Below are 20,237 nucleotides of genomic sequence, written 5' to 3'. Positions count from 1 at the left end.
GACCTCATCACATCAGTAGAGGATGCCTGGTTGCTCTTTAAAAGTGCTTTCCTCTCTATCTTAAATAAGCACACCCCATTCAAAAAATGTAGAACTAAGAACATATATCAAATCAAATCAAATCAAATTTATTTATATAGCCCTTCGTACATCAGCTGATATCTCAAAGTGCTGTACAGAAACCCAGCCTAAAACCCCAAACAGCAAGCAATGCAGGTGTAGAAGCACGGTGGCTAGGAAAACTCCCTAGAAAAGCCAAAACCTAGGAAGAAACCTAGAGGAACCTAGTGGGTGGCCAAGATCCTCAATCTCGGGTAGAGATTATAACACAAGATTTCATAAATGACCAGCTCGAATAATAATAAGGCAGAACAGTTGAAACTAGCACGGCCACTGGGGACCCATCATGTCAAGTAGTCCTGGGGCATGGTCCTAGGGCCGCGGTTCAGTTGTAGCCAACTGGGGACAGCAAGGAGTCATCATTGTCCTAGGGCCCTCTTAGATTCATCCTGACTACTCCAGATATTGACCAGCCCCCGACACATAAAAAATACTGAAGGCTGAGACAGGAGGGGTGAGACACTTGGCCCCACCCGAGGACAACAGGAAGGATATAACCCCACCCACATGCCAAAGCACAGCCCCCACACCAATCATGGAGGGATATCTTCAACCACCAACTTACCTGAGACAAATATGCCTGCGATCTCCGCCACGGCACAACCCAAGGGGGGCGCCAACCCAGACAGGATGTCAATGGGTCTGTGGTCAAACAAGCCTTTCCGTTCACCTTCCCTCTATTCAATCATATCCACTGAAGAGATTCTTCAGTAAAGACACCTTGACATGCAACCGGCCTTCCATAAAAATGGAGCTCTAAGGAGAAAGCCTCTGCCTCCAGCTGTTTGCTTAGAAATCCAATTAGGATGGAAGGACATTGACCTCATCACAGTAAACATTGAAATCAGTAGAGGATGCCTGGTTGCTCTTTAGCAAAAGTGCTAACCTAGAAGTAGCTTAAATCAAGCACACCCCATGTTCTTCAAAAAAGAGAATAAGAACAGAGGTCCTTCACAGTTTTATTTGAGATGACTGTACAACCATTAAGATTAATTGTCAGATTCAGAAGACTTGGGACCTAGAACAAGCATCTCTGTTTTATCCCTTATGTCTGAAACACATGCTTCTAGCGAGGGCAATTTTGGGGCTTCACCATGTTTCATTTACAGCTGTGTATCATCCCATAGCAGTGAAAGTTAACATTATGTTTTGACTGCCCTTGACCAGCACAAAAACATCCTGTGGCATTCTGTATTAGCATTGAATAACTCTTCATGGAGGTCATGAACCAATATACTCAGACAGTCAGTTAGGAAAGCTAAGGCTAGCTTTTTCAAACAGAAATTAGCATCCTGTAGCATTAATTCCAAAACGTTTTGGGACACTGTAAAGTCCATGGAGAATAAGAGAACCTCTTCCAAGCTGCCCACTGAACTGAGGATAGGAAACATTGTCACCACCAATAAATATACGATAATTGATCATTTCAATAAGCATTTTTCTACGGCTGGCCATGCAGTCAACCTGGCTACCCATACACCAGCCAACAACTTCCCACCCCCTGCAGCAACTTTCCCAAGCCCCCCCCCCAAAAAAATATGGATCCCTACAAATCAGCTGGGCTAGACAATCTGGACACTCTTTCTAAGATTATCCACCCAAATTGTTGCAACCCCTATTACTAGCCTGTTCAACCTCTCTTTCATATCGTCTGAGATCCCCAAGGATTGGAAAGCTGCCTCGGTCATCCCCCTCTTCAAAGGCAGACACTCTAGACACTCTAGACCCAAACTGTTATAGACCTATCTCCATCCTGCCCTGCCTTTCTAAAATCTTTGAAAGCCAAGTTAACTTCTTGGTGACAGGGGGCAGTATTTTCACGTTCGGATGAAATGCATGCCCAAATTCAACTGCCTGCTACTCATCCCCAGAAGATGAACTGAAACTGTTTGAATCATGTCTGTGAGTATAACAGTACTTATTTATTAGGCGAAACCCAGAGGACAAACCATTCAGATTTATTTTCTTTCAATGGGTTGTCATTGGGAATCCAGATTTCTAAGGGACCTCCTTGCAGTTCCTATCGCTTGCAGTGGATGTCAACAGTCTTTAGAAATTGGTTGAGGTTATTCCTTTGTGTAATGAAGAAGTACGGCCATCTTGAACGAGGGTCACTTGAAGTGTACTGTTCGATAGAGGCGCGTGACCAGAAAGCATGCTACAGTTTGTTTTCTTCCTGTATTGAACACAGATCATCCCATCTTCAATTTTATCGATTATTTACGTTAAAAAAATACCTAAAGTTGAATTACAAAAGTAGTTTGAAATGTTTTGGCAAAGTTTACAGGTAACTTTTGAGATATTTTGTAGTCACATTTCACAGGTTGGAACGCTCCAAATAAATGGACATTTTGGATATATATCGACGGAATTAATCGAACAAAAGGACTATTTGTGATGTTTATGGGACATATTGGAATGCCAACAAAAGAAGCTGGTCAAAGATAAGGCATGAATTATATTTTTATTTCTGTGTTTTGTGTCATGCCTGCAGGGTTGAAATATGGTTTTTCTCTTTGTTTACGGAGGTGCTATCCTCAGATAATAGCATCGTTTGTTTTATCCAAAAGCCTTTTTGAAATCTGACATGTTGGCTGGATTCACAACAAGTGTAGCTTTAATTTCCTATCTTACATGTGTGATTTAATGAAAGTTTTTATTGTAATTTATTTGAATTTGGCGCTCTGCATTTTCCCTGGCTTTTGTCCAGAGAGGTTAACAAACAGATCACCGACAATCTGGTTTCCGGGCTGGTCATGTGTGCACTTCAGCCACGCTCAAGGTCCTAAACGATATCATAACCGCCAGCTGTCAGAGCAGCTTACCGATCACTGTACCTGCACCCCCAACTACCTCATCCCCTCTTGCTCTTTTGCACCCCAGTTTCTCTACGTGTAAATCATCATCTGCACATCTATCACTCCAGTGTTAATGCTAAATTGTAATTATTTCACCACTATGGCCTATTTATAGCCTTACATTCCTAATCTTACTACATTTGCACGCACTGTACATATATATTTCTATTGTGTTATTGACTGTACGTTTGTTTATGTGTAACTCTGTGTTGTTGTTTTTGTCGCACTGCATTGCTTTATCTTGTCCAGATCGCAGTTATAAATGAGAACTTGTTCTCAACTGGCCTACCTGGTTAAATAAAGGTGAAATAAGTAAAATAAATAAAATAATAGATATTATAATAGATATTTGTTGAGTGGAAATCTGGCCCATCTTAATAAGGCTCATGGAAACTAATAGTTTTAAACCCCAAGGAGTAGATGTTCCTGTCCACATCACCCTAAGTCAGAAACTGTGGAGGGATATCTTTCTTTGACCTTAGCTACAACTCTGGAGGCGGAGAGGGTGAAGTGTCTGACAGAGATTCACTTTCTTCTCTTAGGGAGGGGAAGTGGCCATTAGTCAGGAAATAAGTTAATCAATGGTGTTGTACACAACAACACAGACAGCCGTACTGCATCACTGAATGGTATTATCCTTAGTCAGGTTCCTGTTCATTTGGGGTACAAACCACCCCAAAGCTACCAAATCTCCTTCCTCTTAAAAAAAAGAGGTCCTACGTGGGATGGTTACACTTTGAGGCACAGACAACGGGAAGTCAAGCATGGATAGAGTGCACCTTGAGCAACATTTAGAGACAAGCTGTCGTGCCTGTCAATAATACAGCCAGAAACATACAGTACTAACACACTGCTAGCAAATACAATTTAGCATATAAACATGCACAAATGTTTGCATGGAGGCTGTATACAGAGCTCTATTTGACTCATTCTGAGGGAGATGGAATGTTTAGCTTCATTCTCATCTTCTTTGTCAGTGGTGCTTATGTCCGACAGTTTTGTGCTGTGGGTCTGGGAAAAAGGAAGAGAGGAGGGGGCAGGGGGAGAAGGGAGAGAAGTGGAGAGAGGCTCAGTGCATGGCAGACTGCCACAAGTTCACTCAGGGTTAACGTGGCACTGCACCACACTCAACTGCTCTATAGCTACAAGGAACGCAGGGAGTAAATAGTCACAGCCAGTGTTAATGTGTGTTCTAGTATTTCCACAGCCTCTGCTTCAATAAGCCAACATAATTAATATAATTAGACATAAAAACATGTCACTCGTGAGTGAGTGTGTGCAAGAGGGATAGAGAAAGAGAATAAGACAGAACCATTCTGCATATAGTAGCTTACACTCAAAAAACTGCTGGGTTAAAGGAGGCCGAAGTATGCCAAAAGATACAGCTGTTGCTACCTTGTTTTCATGGACTGGATCTGGCGCAGTGCCAAAACACAAAAGCGCATTTGAGAAGAGAAAGCAACAAGTCAAATCAAATTGTGTTTTTCACGTTCACAAATACAACAGGTGTAGATCTACTGTGAAATCCTTAACCAACAATGCAGTTAAGAAAAATAAGTGTCAAGAAAGTATTTCCTAAAATTAACCAAATTTAAAAAATAAATACAAATAACATGTTTAAATATAAAAGAAGAAAAAAAGAAAATAGAAAAAGAATAAATAATTAAAGAGCAACAATAAAATAACAGTAGCGAGGCTATATAGAGGGTGTACCGGTACAGAGTCAATGTGCAGGGCACAGGTTAGTCGCGTGAAAGTGGGATGGGGGTGGGGGATGACAATGCAAATAGTCTGGGCTGCCATTTGATCACCTGTTCAGGAGTCTAATGGTTTTGGGGTAGAAGCTGTTAAGAAGCCTTTTGGACTTAGACTTGGGGCTCCGGTACTGCTTGCCATGCGGTAGCAGAGAGAACAGTCTATGACTTGGGTTGCTAGGTCTTTGGCAATTTTTAGGGCCTTCCTCCGTCTGGCATAGAAGTCCTGGATGGCAGGAAGATTGGCACCAGTGATGTACTGGTGATGTACTGTACGCACTACCCTCTGTAGTGCCTTGCGGTCGGAGGCAGAGCAGTTGCCATACCAGTCGGTGATGCAACCAGTCAGGATGCTCTCAATGGTGCAGCTGTAGAGCTTTTTGAGGATCTGAGGACCCATACCAAATATTTTAAGTCTCCTGAGGGGGAATAGGCGTTGTCGTGCCCTCTTCAGGACTGTCTTGGTGTGTTTTGATCATGACAGATTGTTGGTGATGTGGACACCAAGGAACTTGAAGCTCTCAACCTGCTCCACTACAGCCCTGTCGATGTGAATGGGAGCATGCTAGGTCCTCCTTTTCCTGTAGTCCACAATCATATCCTTCGTCTTGATCACGTTGAGGGAGAGGTTGTTATCCTGGCACGCTGCCAGGTCTCTGACCTCCTCCCTATAGGCTGTCTCATTGTTGTCGGTGATCAGGCAAAGCAAGTGTGTGGAGGTATCTTGCCTGACTCTTGAAGTTCATGGTGTTATTATTTTGTTATTACCATTGCACCATAGCATGTCGTCATTTAGGCCTAAGTGCTACACAGGCTAGCACATGAGCTCTATGTATTTATGACAGGGGGGTTGAGAGACAATATACATTGTTGCATCTTACATTGCAGAATAGAATATCCAGAAAACATTGTGATAAATGGACATAGGCTATATAGTGTTTTGGGCTAATGTGAAAACATAAAACCCACTAAAGGCCCAGTTCATAGAGGTTTATGATAAATGATCTTTCATTAAAGTAAAGTTTAGCTACTTACTCGTTAGATAACTTTCCATTTGGTCCAGCTGGAACAGGGGTGCGTTCCACCAGGATACCAGACCGTATGCGGGCAGCAATATCCCCATGGTCACAAAAGCAAACTAAGTGCTCCTCATCAACATTTTCTAATTATATGAAGTACAGACATTCCTCATTTGCGGCATTCCTCAATTGCCACAACTGCACCGGCAGTCTGTGTTGATCCTGGCGATGTCATTTAACATAACCATACCACAAGGTAGCTACTCTACCTGCTTCATTCATGATGAGAAAACTAACTGGAACAAGCTAACTAGTTAATATGCTAGCTAAAATCAAATCAAATTGTATTTGCCACATACACATGTTTAGCAGATATTATTGCTGGTGTAGTGAAATGCTTGTGTTTCTTGTTCCAACAGTGCAGTAATATCTAACAATTCACAACAATACACACAACGTAAAAGTAAAAGAATGAAGTCAAGGAACATATAAATATTAGGATGAGCAATGTCCGAGTGGCCTAGACTAAAATACAGTAGAATAGAATACAGTATATACATTTGAGATGAGTAAAGCTAAAATGTGTAAACAGTATTAAAGTGGCCAGTGATTTCAAGTCTATGTTTATGGGGCAGCAACCTTTTAGGTGCAGGGTTACATAACCAGGTGGAAACCGCCTAGTGATGGCTATTTTAACAGTCTGGTGGCCTTGAGATAGAAGCTGTTTTTCAGACTCTCAGTCCCAGCTTTACTGACCTCACCTTCTGGATGATAAACAGGCAGTGGCTCGGGTGGTTGTTCTCCTTGATGATCTTTCTGGCCTTCCTGTGATGTCGGGTCCTGTAGGTGTCCTGGAGGGCAGGTAGATTGCCCCCGGTGATGCGTTGGGCAGACTGCACCACCCTCTGGAGAGGCCTGCGGTTGCGGGCAGTGCAGTTGGCGTACCAGGCGCTTATACAGCCCTTAAACATAGTTATACATCCTTAACTAGCCTCTCAAAGCACTTCATGATGACAGAAGTGAGTGCTACGGGGCAATAGTCATTTAATTCAGTTACCATTACTTTCTTGGGTACAGGAACAATGGTGGACATCTTGAAGCAAGTGGGGACAGCATACTGGGATAGGGAGAGATTGAATATGTCTGTAAACACTTCAACCAGCTGGTCTGCACAAGATCTGAGGACGCGGCTAGGGATACTTTCTGGGCTGGCAGCCTTGCTCGGGTTAACACGTTTAAATGTCTTACTTCATGGAGAAGTAGATGCCACAGTCCTTGGTAGCGGGCTGCGTCGGTGGCACTGCGTTATCCTCAAAACAGGCAAAGAAGGTGTTTAGCTTGTCCGGAATCAAGACGTTGGTGTCCGCGATGTGGCTGGTTTTCCCTTTGTAGACCGTGATTGTCTGTAGACCCTGTCACATACAGCTGGCGTCTAAGTCATTGAATTTCGACTGCACTTTGTCTCTATACTGATGTTTTGCCTGTTTTTAATTGCCTTATGGAGGGAATAACTACACAGTTTGTATTTGGCTATATTCCCAGTCACCTTGCCATGTTTAAATGCGGTGGTTTGCGCTTTCAGTTTTGCAGGAATGCTGCCATCTATACACAGTTTCTGGTTAGGGTAGGTTTCTATAGTCAGTGGGCACAACATCTCCTATACACTTCCTGAAAAACTCAGTCGGCATATCCATGTATTCGTCAATGTTATTCCCAGAGGCTACCCGGAAACAAATCCCAGACCGCTTGATCAAAACAATCTTGAGGCTTGGATTCCGATTGGTCAGACCAACGTTGAATAGTCCTTAGCAAGGGTACTTCCTGTTTGAGTTTCTACCTATAGAAAGGTGAAGAGCCAAATGGAGTCGTGATCAGATTTTCCGAAGGGAGGGTGGGGGAGAGCCTTGTTGACATCCCGGAAGTTGGAGTAGCAGTGGTCGAGTGTTTTAACAGTGTGAGTACTACAGTCAATGTGTTGATAAAACTTTGGTCAAGTTGTCCTCAAATTTGCTTTGTTAATTAACATCCCCAGCTACAATAAATGCGGCCTCAGGATATGTGGTTTCCAGTTTGCATAAAGTCCAGTGAAGTTCTTTGAGGGCCGTCAAGGTATCAGCTTGAGGGGGAATACACACGGCTGTGACTATAACTGAAGAGAATTCTCTTGGGAGGTAACACAGTCAGCATTTGATTTTGAGGTATTCTAGGTCGGGTGAACAAAAGGACTTGAGTTTCTGTATGTTATCACAATCACAACATGAGTGGTTAATCATAAAACATGCACCCTCTTTCTTCTTCCCAGAGAGTTCTTTATTCCTGAGTGCGCAATATACTGAGAACCCAGCTGGCTGATGGACAAAAACAGTATATCCAGAGAGAGCCATGTTTCCGTGAAATAGAGTATGTTACAATCCCTGATGTCTCTCTGGAAGGAGATTCTCTCCCTGAGCTTGTCCACTTTATTATCGAGAGACCAAACATCAGCGAGTAATATACTTGTGTGCACCTCCTGAGTCAGACTAGAAGTCCACTCCGAATATATCTTCTCTTCTCCGCCGGCTGTGTTTTGAATCAGCCTCAGGAATAAGTTGACCAGGTTGGTCCGAACAAAGGATCCAATTCTGAAAAAAAACGTTGAGGCTTGACAACAACAACAAAAAAGGCAATTTCTTTATTTGTTAGCTAGCTAGTCTACCAGTTAGCTTTAACCCCCCCCCCCCTATAAATCCTAGCTAGCTAGCTAGCCCTACTGGCTGCTGGCCAAATTAGCTAATGTTCTTGATTGTAGTTACGAAGCTAAATAAAACATCTCAAATTAGCTACTCACATTGGCGTTAACTTCTTTGAGGTATTTTCTGAACAGATTCTCACTTCTTTGTTTCTCCAGTAGCCAGTTCAACTACACAACATTTGCATAATCGTTTTTAGCGCACAAATTCAAAAATGACAATTGGAATTCCACAGCAAAAAACAATTGATTCTTGTTGCTAGGCTACTAGTTACAGTGCTTTTAGCTTGCTTTTTTATCCAGAGGGAATCCAAAAAAGATTTTTGCATGAAAGAAAAACAAGCATATCAATATCTGGATATGGACCTCAGCCAAAATAAGCATATCTGGTATCAATATAGGTTAATATGTTGAATGTAGTGAGAAAACACAGATATGCCATGTATACAGTCAGTACCTGTCAAAATGATGAGAGAAAATACCATAAATACACTGAGTATACAAACATTAAGAACATCAGCTCTTTCCATGATAAAGACTGACCAGGCGAATCCAGGTGAAAGCTATGATTCCTTTTTGATGTCACTTATGTGAAGGGTAGCACACAGGTTAATAAAGAAGGATTTTTAAGGCTTGAGACAATTGAGACATGGATTGTGTGTGTACCTTACAGAGGGTGAATGGGCAATACAAAAGATTAAAGTGCCTTTGGTAGTAGATGCCAGGTGCACCAGTTTGAGCCCAGAACTGCAACGCTGCTGGGTTTTATACACTCAAGAGTTTGTGTATCAAGAATGGTCCACCACCCAAAGGACATCCAGCCAACCTGACACAACTGTCGGATGCATTTCAGTCAACATGGGCCGGCATCCCTGTGGAACGCTTTCGACACCTTGTAGAGTCCATGCCACAAATAATTGAGGGTGTTCTGAGCAGCACAAACTGTCAGAAACCAACTCAGGGAAGCTCATCTGCATGCTCGTCATCCTCACCAGGATCTTAACCTGACTGCAGTTTGACGTCGTAACTAACTTCAGTGGGAAAATGCTCACCTTCAATGGGCACTGGCATGCTGGAGAAGTGTGCTCTTCATGGATGAATCCTGGTTTCAACTGTACCAGGAAGATGTCTGACAGTGTGTATGGCGTTGTGTGGGAGAGGGGTTTGCTGATGTCAACGTTGTGAACAGAGTGCCCCATGGTGGCGATGGGGTTATAGTATGGACAGGCATAAGCTACGGACAACAAACACAATTGCATTTTATCAATGGCAATTTGAATCCACATAGATACCATAACGAGATCCTGATGCCCATTGTCTTGCCATTCTTCTGCCACCATCATGTTTCAGAATGAGAATTCAAGGCCCATATCACAATAATTAAATTATCCAGTTCTTTCATGGCCTGCATACTCAGACATGTCACCCATTGAGCATGTTTGGGATGCTCTGGATCAACATGTACGACAGCATGTAACAGATCCCGCCAATATACAGCAACTTCGCACAGCCATTGAAGAGGAGTGCGACAACATTTCACAGGCCACAATCAACAGCCTGATCACCTCTATGTGAAGGAGATGTGTCGTGCTGCATGAGGCAAATGGTGGATACACCAGATACTGACTGGTTTTCTGATCCACAACCCTACTTTTTTTAAGGTACTGTATCTCTGATCAACAGATACCTGACTGGGAATACAGATATGTGAAATCCATACGCCTGAAGGTACCACTTTCATCTGTACAAACAATAGTACGCAAGTATAAACACCATGGGACCACGCAGCCTTCATACCGCTCAGGAAGGAGACGCGTTCTGTCTCCTAGAGATTCATTTACTTTGGTGGGGAAAGTGCAAATCAGTTCCAGAACAACAGCAAAGAACCGTGTGAAGATGCTGGAGGAAACAGGTACAAAAGTAACTACATCCACAGTAAAACGAGTCCTATATCGACATAACCTGAAAGACCGCTCAGCAAGGATGAGGCCACTGCTCCAAAACGACCATAAAAAAGCCAGACTAAGGTTTGCAACTGCACATGGGGACAAAGATCGTACTTTTTGGAGAAATGTCCTCTGGTTTGATGAAACAAAAATAGAACTTTTTGGCCATAATGACCATCGTTACGTTTGGAGGAAAAGGGGGTGCTTGCAAGCCGAAGAACACCATCCCATCCATGAAGCACAGGGGTGGCAGCATCATGTTGTGGGGGTGCTTTGCTGCAGGAGGGACTGGTGCACTTCACAAAATAGATGGCATCATGAGGACGGAAAATGATGTGGATATATTGAAGCAACATCTGAAGACATCAGTCAGGAAGTTAAAGCTTGGTCGCAAATGGGTCTTCCAAATGGACAATGACCCCAAGCATGCTTCCAGAATTGTGGCAAAATGGCTTAAGGACATCAAAGTCAAGGTATTGGAGTGGCCATCACAAAGCCCTGACCTCAATCGTATAGAACTGAAAAAGTGTGTGCGAGCAAGGAGGCCTACAAACCTGACTCAGTTACTCCAGCTCTGTCAGGAGGAATGGGTCAAAATTCACCCAACTTATTGTGGGGAGCTTGTGGAAGGCTACCCAAAACGTTTGACCCAAGTTAAACAATTTAAAGGCAATGCTACCAAATACTAATTGAGTGTATGTAAACTTCTGACCCACTGGGAATGTGATGAAAGAAATGAAAGCTGAAATGAGTCATTCTCTCTACTATTTCACATTCTTAAAATAAAGTGGTGATCCTAACTGACCTAAAACAGGGAATTTTTACTACGATTAAATGTCAGGAATTGTGAAAAACTGAGTCTAAATGTATTTGGCTGAGGTGTATGCAAATCTCAGACTAACTGTACATACAAGTGTCTTATATCGGCTGAAAGCTTAAATTCTTGTTAATCTAACTGCACTGTCCGATTTACAGTAGCCCTTACAGCGAAAGCATGCAATGCGATTGGTTGAGGATGGCACCCAACATCAAAATATTTTTTCACTTGCACAGGTTTCATAAATTCACAAATAGCGATTAAATATTCACTTACTTTTAGAAAATCTTCCTCTGATTTGTCATCCAAAGGGTCCCAGCTATAACAGTTAGTAGTGTCATTTTGTTAGATAAAATACTTCTTTATTTCACAAAAAGTCTGTTTAGTTGGCGCCATCGATTTTAGTAATCCACTCGTTCAACATGCAGAGAAAGAAATCCGAAAATCTACTGCTGAATTTTTTTTAAACAAGTCAAAATACGTTTCTATTTACTCCTCAGATTCCATAAAATGTAATCAAACTACAATATTTCATACGGAAAGAAGTATGTTCAAAAGGAAGCCAATATTAGGAGTTGCGTCTTGTCTTCATTGCGTGCCCCAACATGAATTTCCAAGAGTGTGTCCCTGTACTAAAACTCCTATATCTTACTTGTTTTGGAAGTTACAAGCCTGAAACCTTGAACATAGACTGCTGACGCATTGTGGAAGCCATAAGAATTGCATCATGGGAGGAATTAATTATTTCCCTATACTTTCAATTGTAAGAGCATGGGCTCTCAAAAACATTTAACATTTATACAAACTTCAAAGTTATTCCTTTCCAATGGTACCAATTATATGCATATCCTGGCTTCAGGGCCTGAGCAACAGGCAGTTTACTTTGGGCACGTCAGTCAGGCGGAAATTGAGAAAAAAGGACCCTAGCCCTACAGCTAGTTGATTGAAAACAGATTCTAATTCAAAACAACAGTATATCAGAGATTAGAAAATGGGTGGTTCGAGCCCTGTATGCTGATTGGCTGACAGCTGTGGTATATCAGACCGTATACCACGGGTATGACAAAACATGTGTTGTTACTGCTCTAATTACATTAGTAACCAGTTTTTAATAGCAATAAGGTACCTCTGGGGTTTGTGGTGTCTGGCCAATATACCACGGCTAAGGGCTGTGTCCACTCCGCGATGCGTTGCGCCTAAGAACAGCCATTAGCCGTGGTATACTGTGGCCACATATCACATCCCCTCGTGCCTTATTGCTTAACTGTACCCTTGAATACCAAGGCATGCAGAGGCATATGGGTACCCATGGGGAGAACTGATTCGGAATAACATTGACAAAACTTTAATTTCTTCTGTTGTTCGCTCATCCATGTAATGACATTCTCACATAATCAGTTGAGGATTTAATCTTAGCAACAACAAAAAAACATAAAAAATGGTGTCGTAGCCATTTCACATTCTACATATTCATCTATCGGTTCTGAGGGGCATTTATGTTCCTTTGCAATTGCGTCCAATATACATCTCATGTGCTGTTATTCTGGACGCCTTTCACCACCTGAGGCAACACTGTTATTCCAGTGATTATACTTTAATTTTGAGAGGAAGCAATATCAAGTCAATCATGAGTTCTGTTTATTTCTCTTCCACCTCTTCAATAACAAGTATTTTTTGTTGTCAACTACCAACACGTTTAGAATTTACCACAAATAGTTGCAAAGTGGAAACAGATCTCGCTGACATGTAAAAAAAAACATTGACAGCAAGTGTCAAATGAAATTAAGAGAATGCAATCACAAACTCATTAATACTCTGATCCCCTCCATAAGCACTCGATGCAAACTGGATGTTTTTCCCTTAGTCATTGCCCTCTCACAAGCCCTCACTGACCTCTGAGTAAAAGCGGTAACTTAAGACCAACCTGGTATACCATTGTCTGGAAGTGTGGAGTGGTGTGCTCCACTATGATGGTAGCAAGGACATCGTACTAATAAGACGAGAATTCATAGGAGGGGAAGTTTTGGAATGTAATATACTGTTTCACCTATGCAGATATACCAGAGGAGGAATTTGGAAAGAACAGCAGTGCTTGTAAACATATACACAAGCACAGTGTATACAATGTACAGTGCATTCAGAAAGTATTCAGACCCCTTGATTTTTTCCACATTTTGTTACATTATAGCCTTATTCTAAAATTGATAAAAAAAAAAATCAGCAATAACCTAAAATGACAAAACGAAAACAGATTTTTAGAAATGTTGGCAAATGTACTAAAAATAAAAAACCTTTTTATGTAAGTATTCAGACTCTTTGCTATGAGACTTGAAATTGAGCTCAGGTGCATCCTGTTTACATTGATTATCCTTGAGATGTTTCTACAACTTGATTGGAGTCCACCGGTGGTAAATTCAATTGATTGGACATGATTTGGAAAGGCACATACCTGTCTATATAAGGTCCCATGGTTGACAGTTCATGTCAGAGCAAAAACCAAGCCAGAGGTCAAAACAATTGTCCGTAGAGCTTCAAGATAGCCTTATATCAAGGTACAGATCTGGGGAAGGGTACCAAAACATTTCTGCAGCATTGAAGGTCCCCGAGAACACAGTGGTGTCCATCATTCTTAAATGGAAGAAGTTTGGAACCACCAAGACTCTTCCTAGAGCTGGTCTCCTGGCCAAACTTAACAATAGGGGGAGAAGGGAAGTCCCTGATGGTCACTCTAACAGAGCTCCAGAGTTCTTCTGTGGCGTTGGGAGAATGTTCCAGAAGGACAACCATCTCTGCTGCACTCCACCAACCAGGCCTTTATGGTAGAATGGTCAGAAGGAAGTCACTCCTCAGTAAAAGGCACATGACAGCCCACTTGGAGGTTGCCAAAAGGCACCTAAAGGACAAGATTCTATGGTCTGATGAAACCAAGAATGAATTCTTTGGCCTCAATGCCAAGCATCACATCTGGAGGAAATCTGGCACCATACCTAAGGTGAAATATGGTGCTGGCAGCATCATACTCTGGGGCTGTTTTTCAGCGACAGGAAAAGTAGTCAGGATCGAGGGAAAGATGAACAGAGCAAAGTACAGGGAGAACCTTGATGTTAACCTGCTCCAGAGTGCTCAGGCCCTCAGACTGGGGTGGTTCACCTTCCAACAGGACAATGACCCTAAGCACACAGCCAAAACAACGCAGCAATGGCTTTGGGACTAATCTCTGAATGTCCTTGAGTGGCCCAGCAAGAGCCTGGACTTGAACCCATCAAACATCTCTGGAGAGACCTGAAAATAGCTGTGCAGCAATGCTCCCCATCCATCCGCCTGACAAAGCTTTAGTGGATCTATGGAGAGGAATGGGAGAAACTCCCAAAATACATGTGCGCCAAGCGTGTAGCGTCATACCCAAGAAGACTTGAGGCTGTAATTGCTGCCAAAGGTTCTTCAAGAAAGTACTGAGTAAAGGGTCTGAATACTTATGTGTTTTTGCTTTGTCATTATGGGGTATTGTGTGTAGATTAATGAGGGGGGAAAACTATTTAATCAATTTTAGAATAAGGCTGTAATGTAACAAAATGTGAAACAAGTGTAGGGGTCTGAACATTTTCTGAATGCACTGTATACCCTATGAAAGACTCATTAGTACATTCTCTTGGTTCAACTCAACTAAAATGTGAAAAAAACGTAATCACAATTCAGTCTATTATTTATGATTGTGAAGACGCATAAAGCAGCTGTTCAATTCACTCCCAAAGCAATTTGAATTTCGATATGAAGAGTGATTTGGAACATCATAAGTGGATCATTTGTAGATCAATTACAGCTTTATCACATTTCAGTGTTGTGTATGCCTGCCTGCATTAAGCGTTTGGTACTCTGGGTCTACAACATGTTGTGCTTATGGTTCACCCATGGTATAGAAATGTCAATGAATCTATATGCCACAATTATCACATGAGAATGTAAAAGCTGGGTGTCTATGTGGATGTGTGAGAACTGTTCAATGAATCTGACGATACTTATTCTATTTTACAGTCAAATGTTGCTCAAAGATGCAACACTTCTACTATATTAAATGTTAAATTCATATATAAGGGATTGAATACATAAGCTGCATTGGTACTGTCTGTGTTACATATGTATTATAGAAGCATGAAATATGTAAAACCGACCAAACAAGCCAAGTGCTGACATTTCCCATGCAATCTCTAAGCTCAGCAAATAAATAAGGATATTAATCCAAGAGGGAGGATGATGAATACACAAGTGTTGGCCCAGCACAGCCCAGAACAGCCTGTGGACAATGCTGAGGTGGTAGGAAATGTATCTGAGGGCGAGAATATGTTTTATGGAGAGCAACTCTTGAGACCTCATTAAAAAGTAAGAGTTGTGATTTCCGTCTGAGGCAGTATTGCACACCACCATCCATTACCTTCCAAGGATAGGCTGTTGGAGATTCATAACTCAATCTTATTAAAAACCTAAACCCTGTGGCACAGTCATTGCATGTGATGGATTTCAGGTTGAGTCCAGTTTGAGGAGTGAAAATAGGGTGCAAATATTGTACACTCTTAGAAAAAAGGTGCTAAGTAGAACCTACATGGTTCTACTTAGGTTCTACTTAGGGTTCTTCGGCTTGTCCCCATATGGGAACCCTTTTTGGTGCTGGGTAGAACCCTTTGCAGAGGGTTCTATCTAAAACCCTCTATGTAGGGTTATTCAAAGAACACCCTGTATATGGCTCTACCTAGAACCCTATATGAAGGGATCTACCAAAAATCATTTTATCATCTAAATGTTCTTTCCAGAACCCTCTGTGAACGGTTCCTCCAGCCTTATTAGCCTCTACAATTTAATTATTTGTGACAATACATTAAATATATCATATGGCCTTATTTGAGGGCCTAATTATATCCTGACAGTGTTGTTAGGAATCTAGAAGCCACATTGAGCCTGCAAGTCACATTATGCTGGCTTGCAAAGTGATGTGTAATTTCTATTGGAATTCAGCCAGAGTTGGAATATACAACAAGTGGACTTGTTAATCACCTACAACCTGCATTCAGAATAACTGCCAGGGTATGGGAGACTGAATACTGAGACTAACTCAGTCATCTAAACTGAAACAACCATCTCAGTAATGGGTGCAATACATCCAATTACTAACAGATTGGATTAGTTTAGAAAACGGTATGTTATCTATCTTTGTGTAGCACAAAAGGTATCAACCAAGCAATGTACATGCAAAAGCACAGATATTGTACACGCAAAAGCACAGATTCCTGCCTAAATGATTACCGCCCCGTAGCACTCACGTCGGTAGCCATGAAGTGCTTTGAAAGGCTGGTCATTGATCACATCAACAGCACCCTCCAGGATACCCTAGACCCACTCCAATTCGCATACCGCCCCAACAGATCCACAGATGGCGCAATCGCCCTCTACACTGCCCTTTCCCACCTGGACAAAAGGATAACCTATGTGAGAATGATGTTCATTGACAGCTCAGTGTTCAACACCATAGTGCCCACGGGTGAATGCCCAATAACACAGGTGCAAAACAAACCCAAAACCTAGTTACACAAACCCATACAGCGAAAACCCAAAACCGATGATACACCACACACGTAACAAACACAACAAGCCCCCACAAACACCAGTGGGCAAAACTTAAATAACACCCATCCCAAAACCCCAACAAGCAACAGGTGAAAACAATTAGACAAAATCAAACGATAAGGAAAAAGGGATCGGTGGCAGCTAATAGACCGGCGACGACGACCGCCGAGCGCCACCCGAGCAGGAAGGAGCCACCTTCGGTGGTATTCGTGACAGCTTGGAAAATTCCAGAAAATGATGTCATGGCTTTAGCAGCTTCTGTTGGGCTAATTGACATCATTTGTGTCAGTTGGAGGTGTACCTGTTGATATATTTCAAGGCCTATCTTCAAACTCAGTGCCTCTTTGTTTGACATGGGAAAATCAAAAGAAATCACCCAAGACCATCCTTGGGAGCAATTTCCAAATGCCTGAAGGTACCATGTTCATCTGTACAAACAATAGTACGCAAGTATAAACACCATGGGAAAACGCAACCGTCATATCGCTCAGGAAGGAGATGCGTCTCCTAGAGATGAACGTACTTTGGTGCGAAAAGTGCAAATCATTCCCAAAACAGCAGCAACGGACCTTGTGAAGATGCTGGAGGAAACAGGTACCAAAGTGTGTATATCCACAGTAAAACAAGTCCTATATCAACATAACCTGAAAGGCCGCTCAGCAAGGAAGAAGCCACTGCTCCAAAACCGCCATAAAAAAGCCAGACTACGGTTTGCAACTGCACATGGGGACAAAGATCGTACTTTTTGGAGAAATGTCCTCTGGTCTGATGAAACAAAAATAGAACTGTTTGGCCATAATGACCATCATTATGTTTGGAGGAAAAAGGGGGAGGCTTGCAAGCCGAAGAACACATCCCAGTCCCTCCTGCTTTGCTGCAGGGGGGACTGGTGCACTTCACAAAATAGATGACATTATTAGGCAGGAAAATTATGGGGATATATTGAAGCAACATCTCAATGAATCAGTTAAAGTTTGGTCGCAAATGGGTATTCCAAATGGACAATGACCCCAAGTATACTTCCAAAGTTGTGGCAAAATGGCTTAAGGACAACAAAGTCAAGGTATTGGAGTGGCCATCACAAAGCGCTGACCTCAATCATATAGAACATTTGTGGGCAGAACAGAAAAAGCGTGTGTGAGCAAGTTGGGTGAATTTTGTCCCATTCCTCCTGACAGAGCTGGTGTAACTGAGTCAGGTTTGTAGGCCAGTAAAAGCGTGTGCTTACAAACCTGACTCAGTTACACCAGCTTGGTCAGGAGGAATGGGACAAAATTCACCCAAACCCATGTTTAACAATTTAAAGGCAATGCTATCAATTACTAATTGAGTGTATGTAAACTTCTGACCCACTGGGATTGCGATGAAAGTAATAAAAGCTGAAATATATTATTATCTCTACTATTATTCTGACATTTCACATTCTTAAAATAAAGTGGTGATCCTGACCTAAGACAGGGAATTATTACGATGATTAAATGTCAAGAATTGTGAAAAACTGAGTTTAAATATATTTGGCTACAGTGTATGTAAACTTCTGACTTCAACTGTAAGTACTTTACACCACTGGTTCTATGTAGAACCCTTCTTGCCTTCCAAAGAATCCTTCTTGGCTTCGAAAGATTCATCAAAAGAACCCTTTCTTCCAAAAAATGTTTATTAGGATGTTAAAGTTCCTTATCAAGGCTCAGGAGAAGACCCAGATGCAGACAGTTTTGAATTAACAAAAGTTTATTACAAAACAGGTGCGCAGTTAAACAACAGGTCAAGGGCACAGAATGGCAGCCGGGCTCAGGGTCAGGGTAGGCAGAGGTCAGTAATCCAGGGTGGTGTGACAAGGTACAGAACGGCAGGCAGGCACATAGTGAGGGCGGGCAGAATGGTCAATAACCGGGAAAGCTAGAAAACAGGAATTTGAGAAAGACAGGAGCAAGGGAAAAACGCTGGTATGCTTGACGAAACAAAATGAACTGGCAACAGACAAACAGAGAACACAGGTATAAATACACTGGGGAAAATGGGGAAGATGGGTGACACCTGGAGAGGGGTGGAGACAAGCACAAAGACAGGTAAAACACATCAGGGTGTGAAGAACCCTTTGCCTTACAAAAATAATCCTTGTATTCCAAATAGGGTTCTTCTGATCAAAACAGTTCTTGGTAGAACCCTATCCATCCCCAAAGAACCCTTTTGGAACCCCTTTTTCTAACAGTGTACCATTGCTTTGAAGTACAGTATGTAGTGGATACTGAGAAGCACTATATATGTGATAAAACCCTAAAGGAAAAAAATGTACAATGCAAAAGGCATTCATCTTCTGTACATGTCCTTTGGCTAGTCTACCTTGTAAACTTCAACAAATAGTATGAAAGTGCGAACATGCCTTTTCATTCACACTTTATGATAACTCCATGTAATACAGCATTTATAATGGATCATAAATAGTTTATTCATCATTTATTAATAATTATTCCAAGTTTGTAAATGTTAGTTACCTAGTTATTCACACATTGATCAACAACTTTTAACAAGTCTCTGCTAGGTAAAGCTCCGCCTTATCTCAGTTCACTGGTCACGATGACAACACCCACCCGTAGCACGCGCTCCAGCAGGTGTATCTCACTGATCATCCCTAAAGCCAAAACCTCATTTGGCCGCCTTTCCTTCCAGTTCTCTGCTGCCTGCGACTGGAAGGAATTGCAAAAATCTCTTAAATTGGAGACTTTTATCTCCCTCACCAACTTTAAACATCTGCTATCTGAGCAGCTAAACGATCGCTGCAGCTGTACATAGTCCATCAGTATATAGCCCACCCAATTTACCTACCTCATCCCCATACTGTTTTTATTTTATTTACTTTTCTTCTCTTTTGCACACCAGTTTCTCTACCTGCACATGTTCATCTGATCATTTATCACTCCAGTGTTAATCTGCTAAATTGTAATTATTCACTCCTATGGCCTATTTATTGCCTACCTCCTCATGCCTTTTGCACACAATGTATATATATATATTTTTCTACTATGTTATTGACTTGTTTATTGTTTACTCCATGTGTAACTCTGTGTTGTTGTCTGTTTACACTGCTATGCTTTATCTTTGCCAGGTCGCAGTTGCAAATGAGAACTTGTTCTCAACTAGCCTACCTGGTAAAATAAAGGTTAAATAAAAATGTAATAAATAAATAATGTATTTAATAATGATTAATAATTTAATTAATTGTAAGTTTAATATTGGTCCTTATAAAACATTTACTAATCATTAGTTAATTGGCCTCATCTAAAATGTGCTATTTATTCAACTTTATAAATCCTTATTTTGAGTGACCAGTGTCATTTCTCACAAAAATATGGACATGCCATTGGTAGACATTCCAGCA

Source organism: Oncorhynchus masou, chromosome 28 (genome assembly GCF_036934945.1).
Source record: "Oncorhynchus masou masou isolate Uvic2021 chromosome 28, UVic_Omas_1.1, whole genome shotgun sequence".
Lineage (NCBI taxonomy): Eukaryota > Metazoa > Chordata > Actinopteri > Salmoniformes > Salmonidae > Oncorhynchus > Oncorhynchus masou.
Note: the sequence above shows the minus strand (reverse complement) of the source record.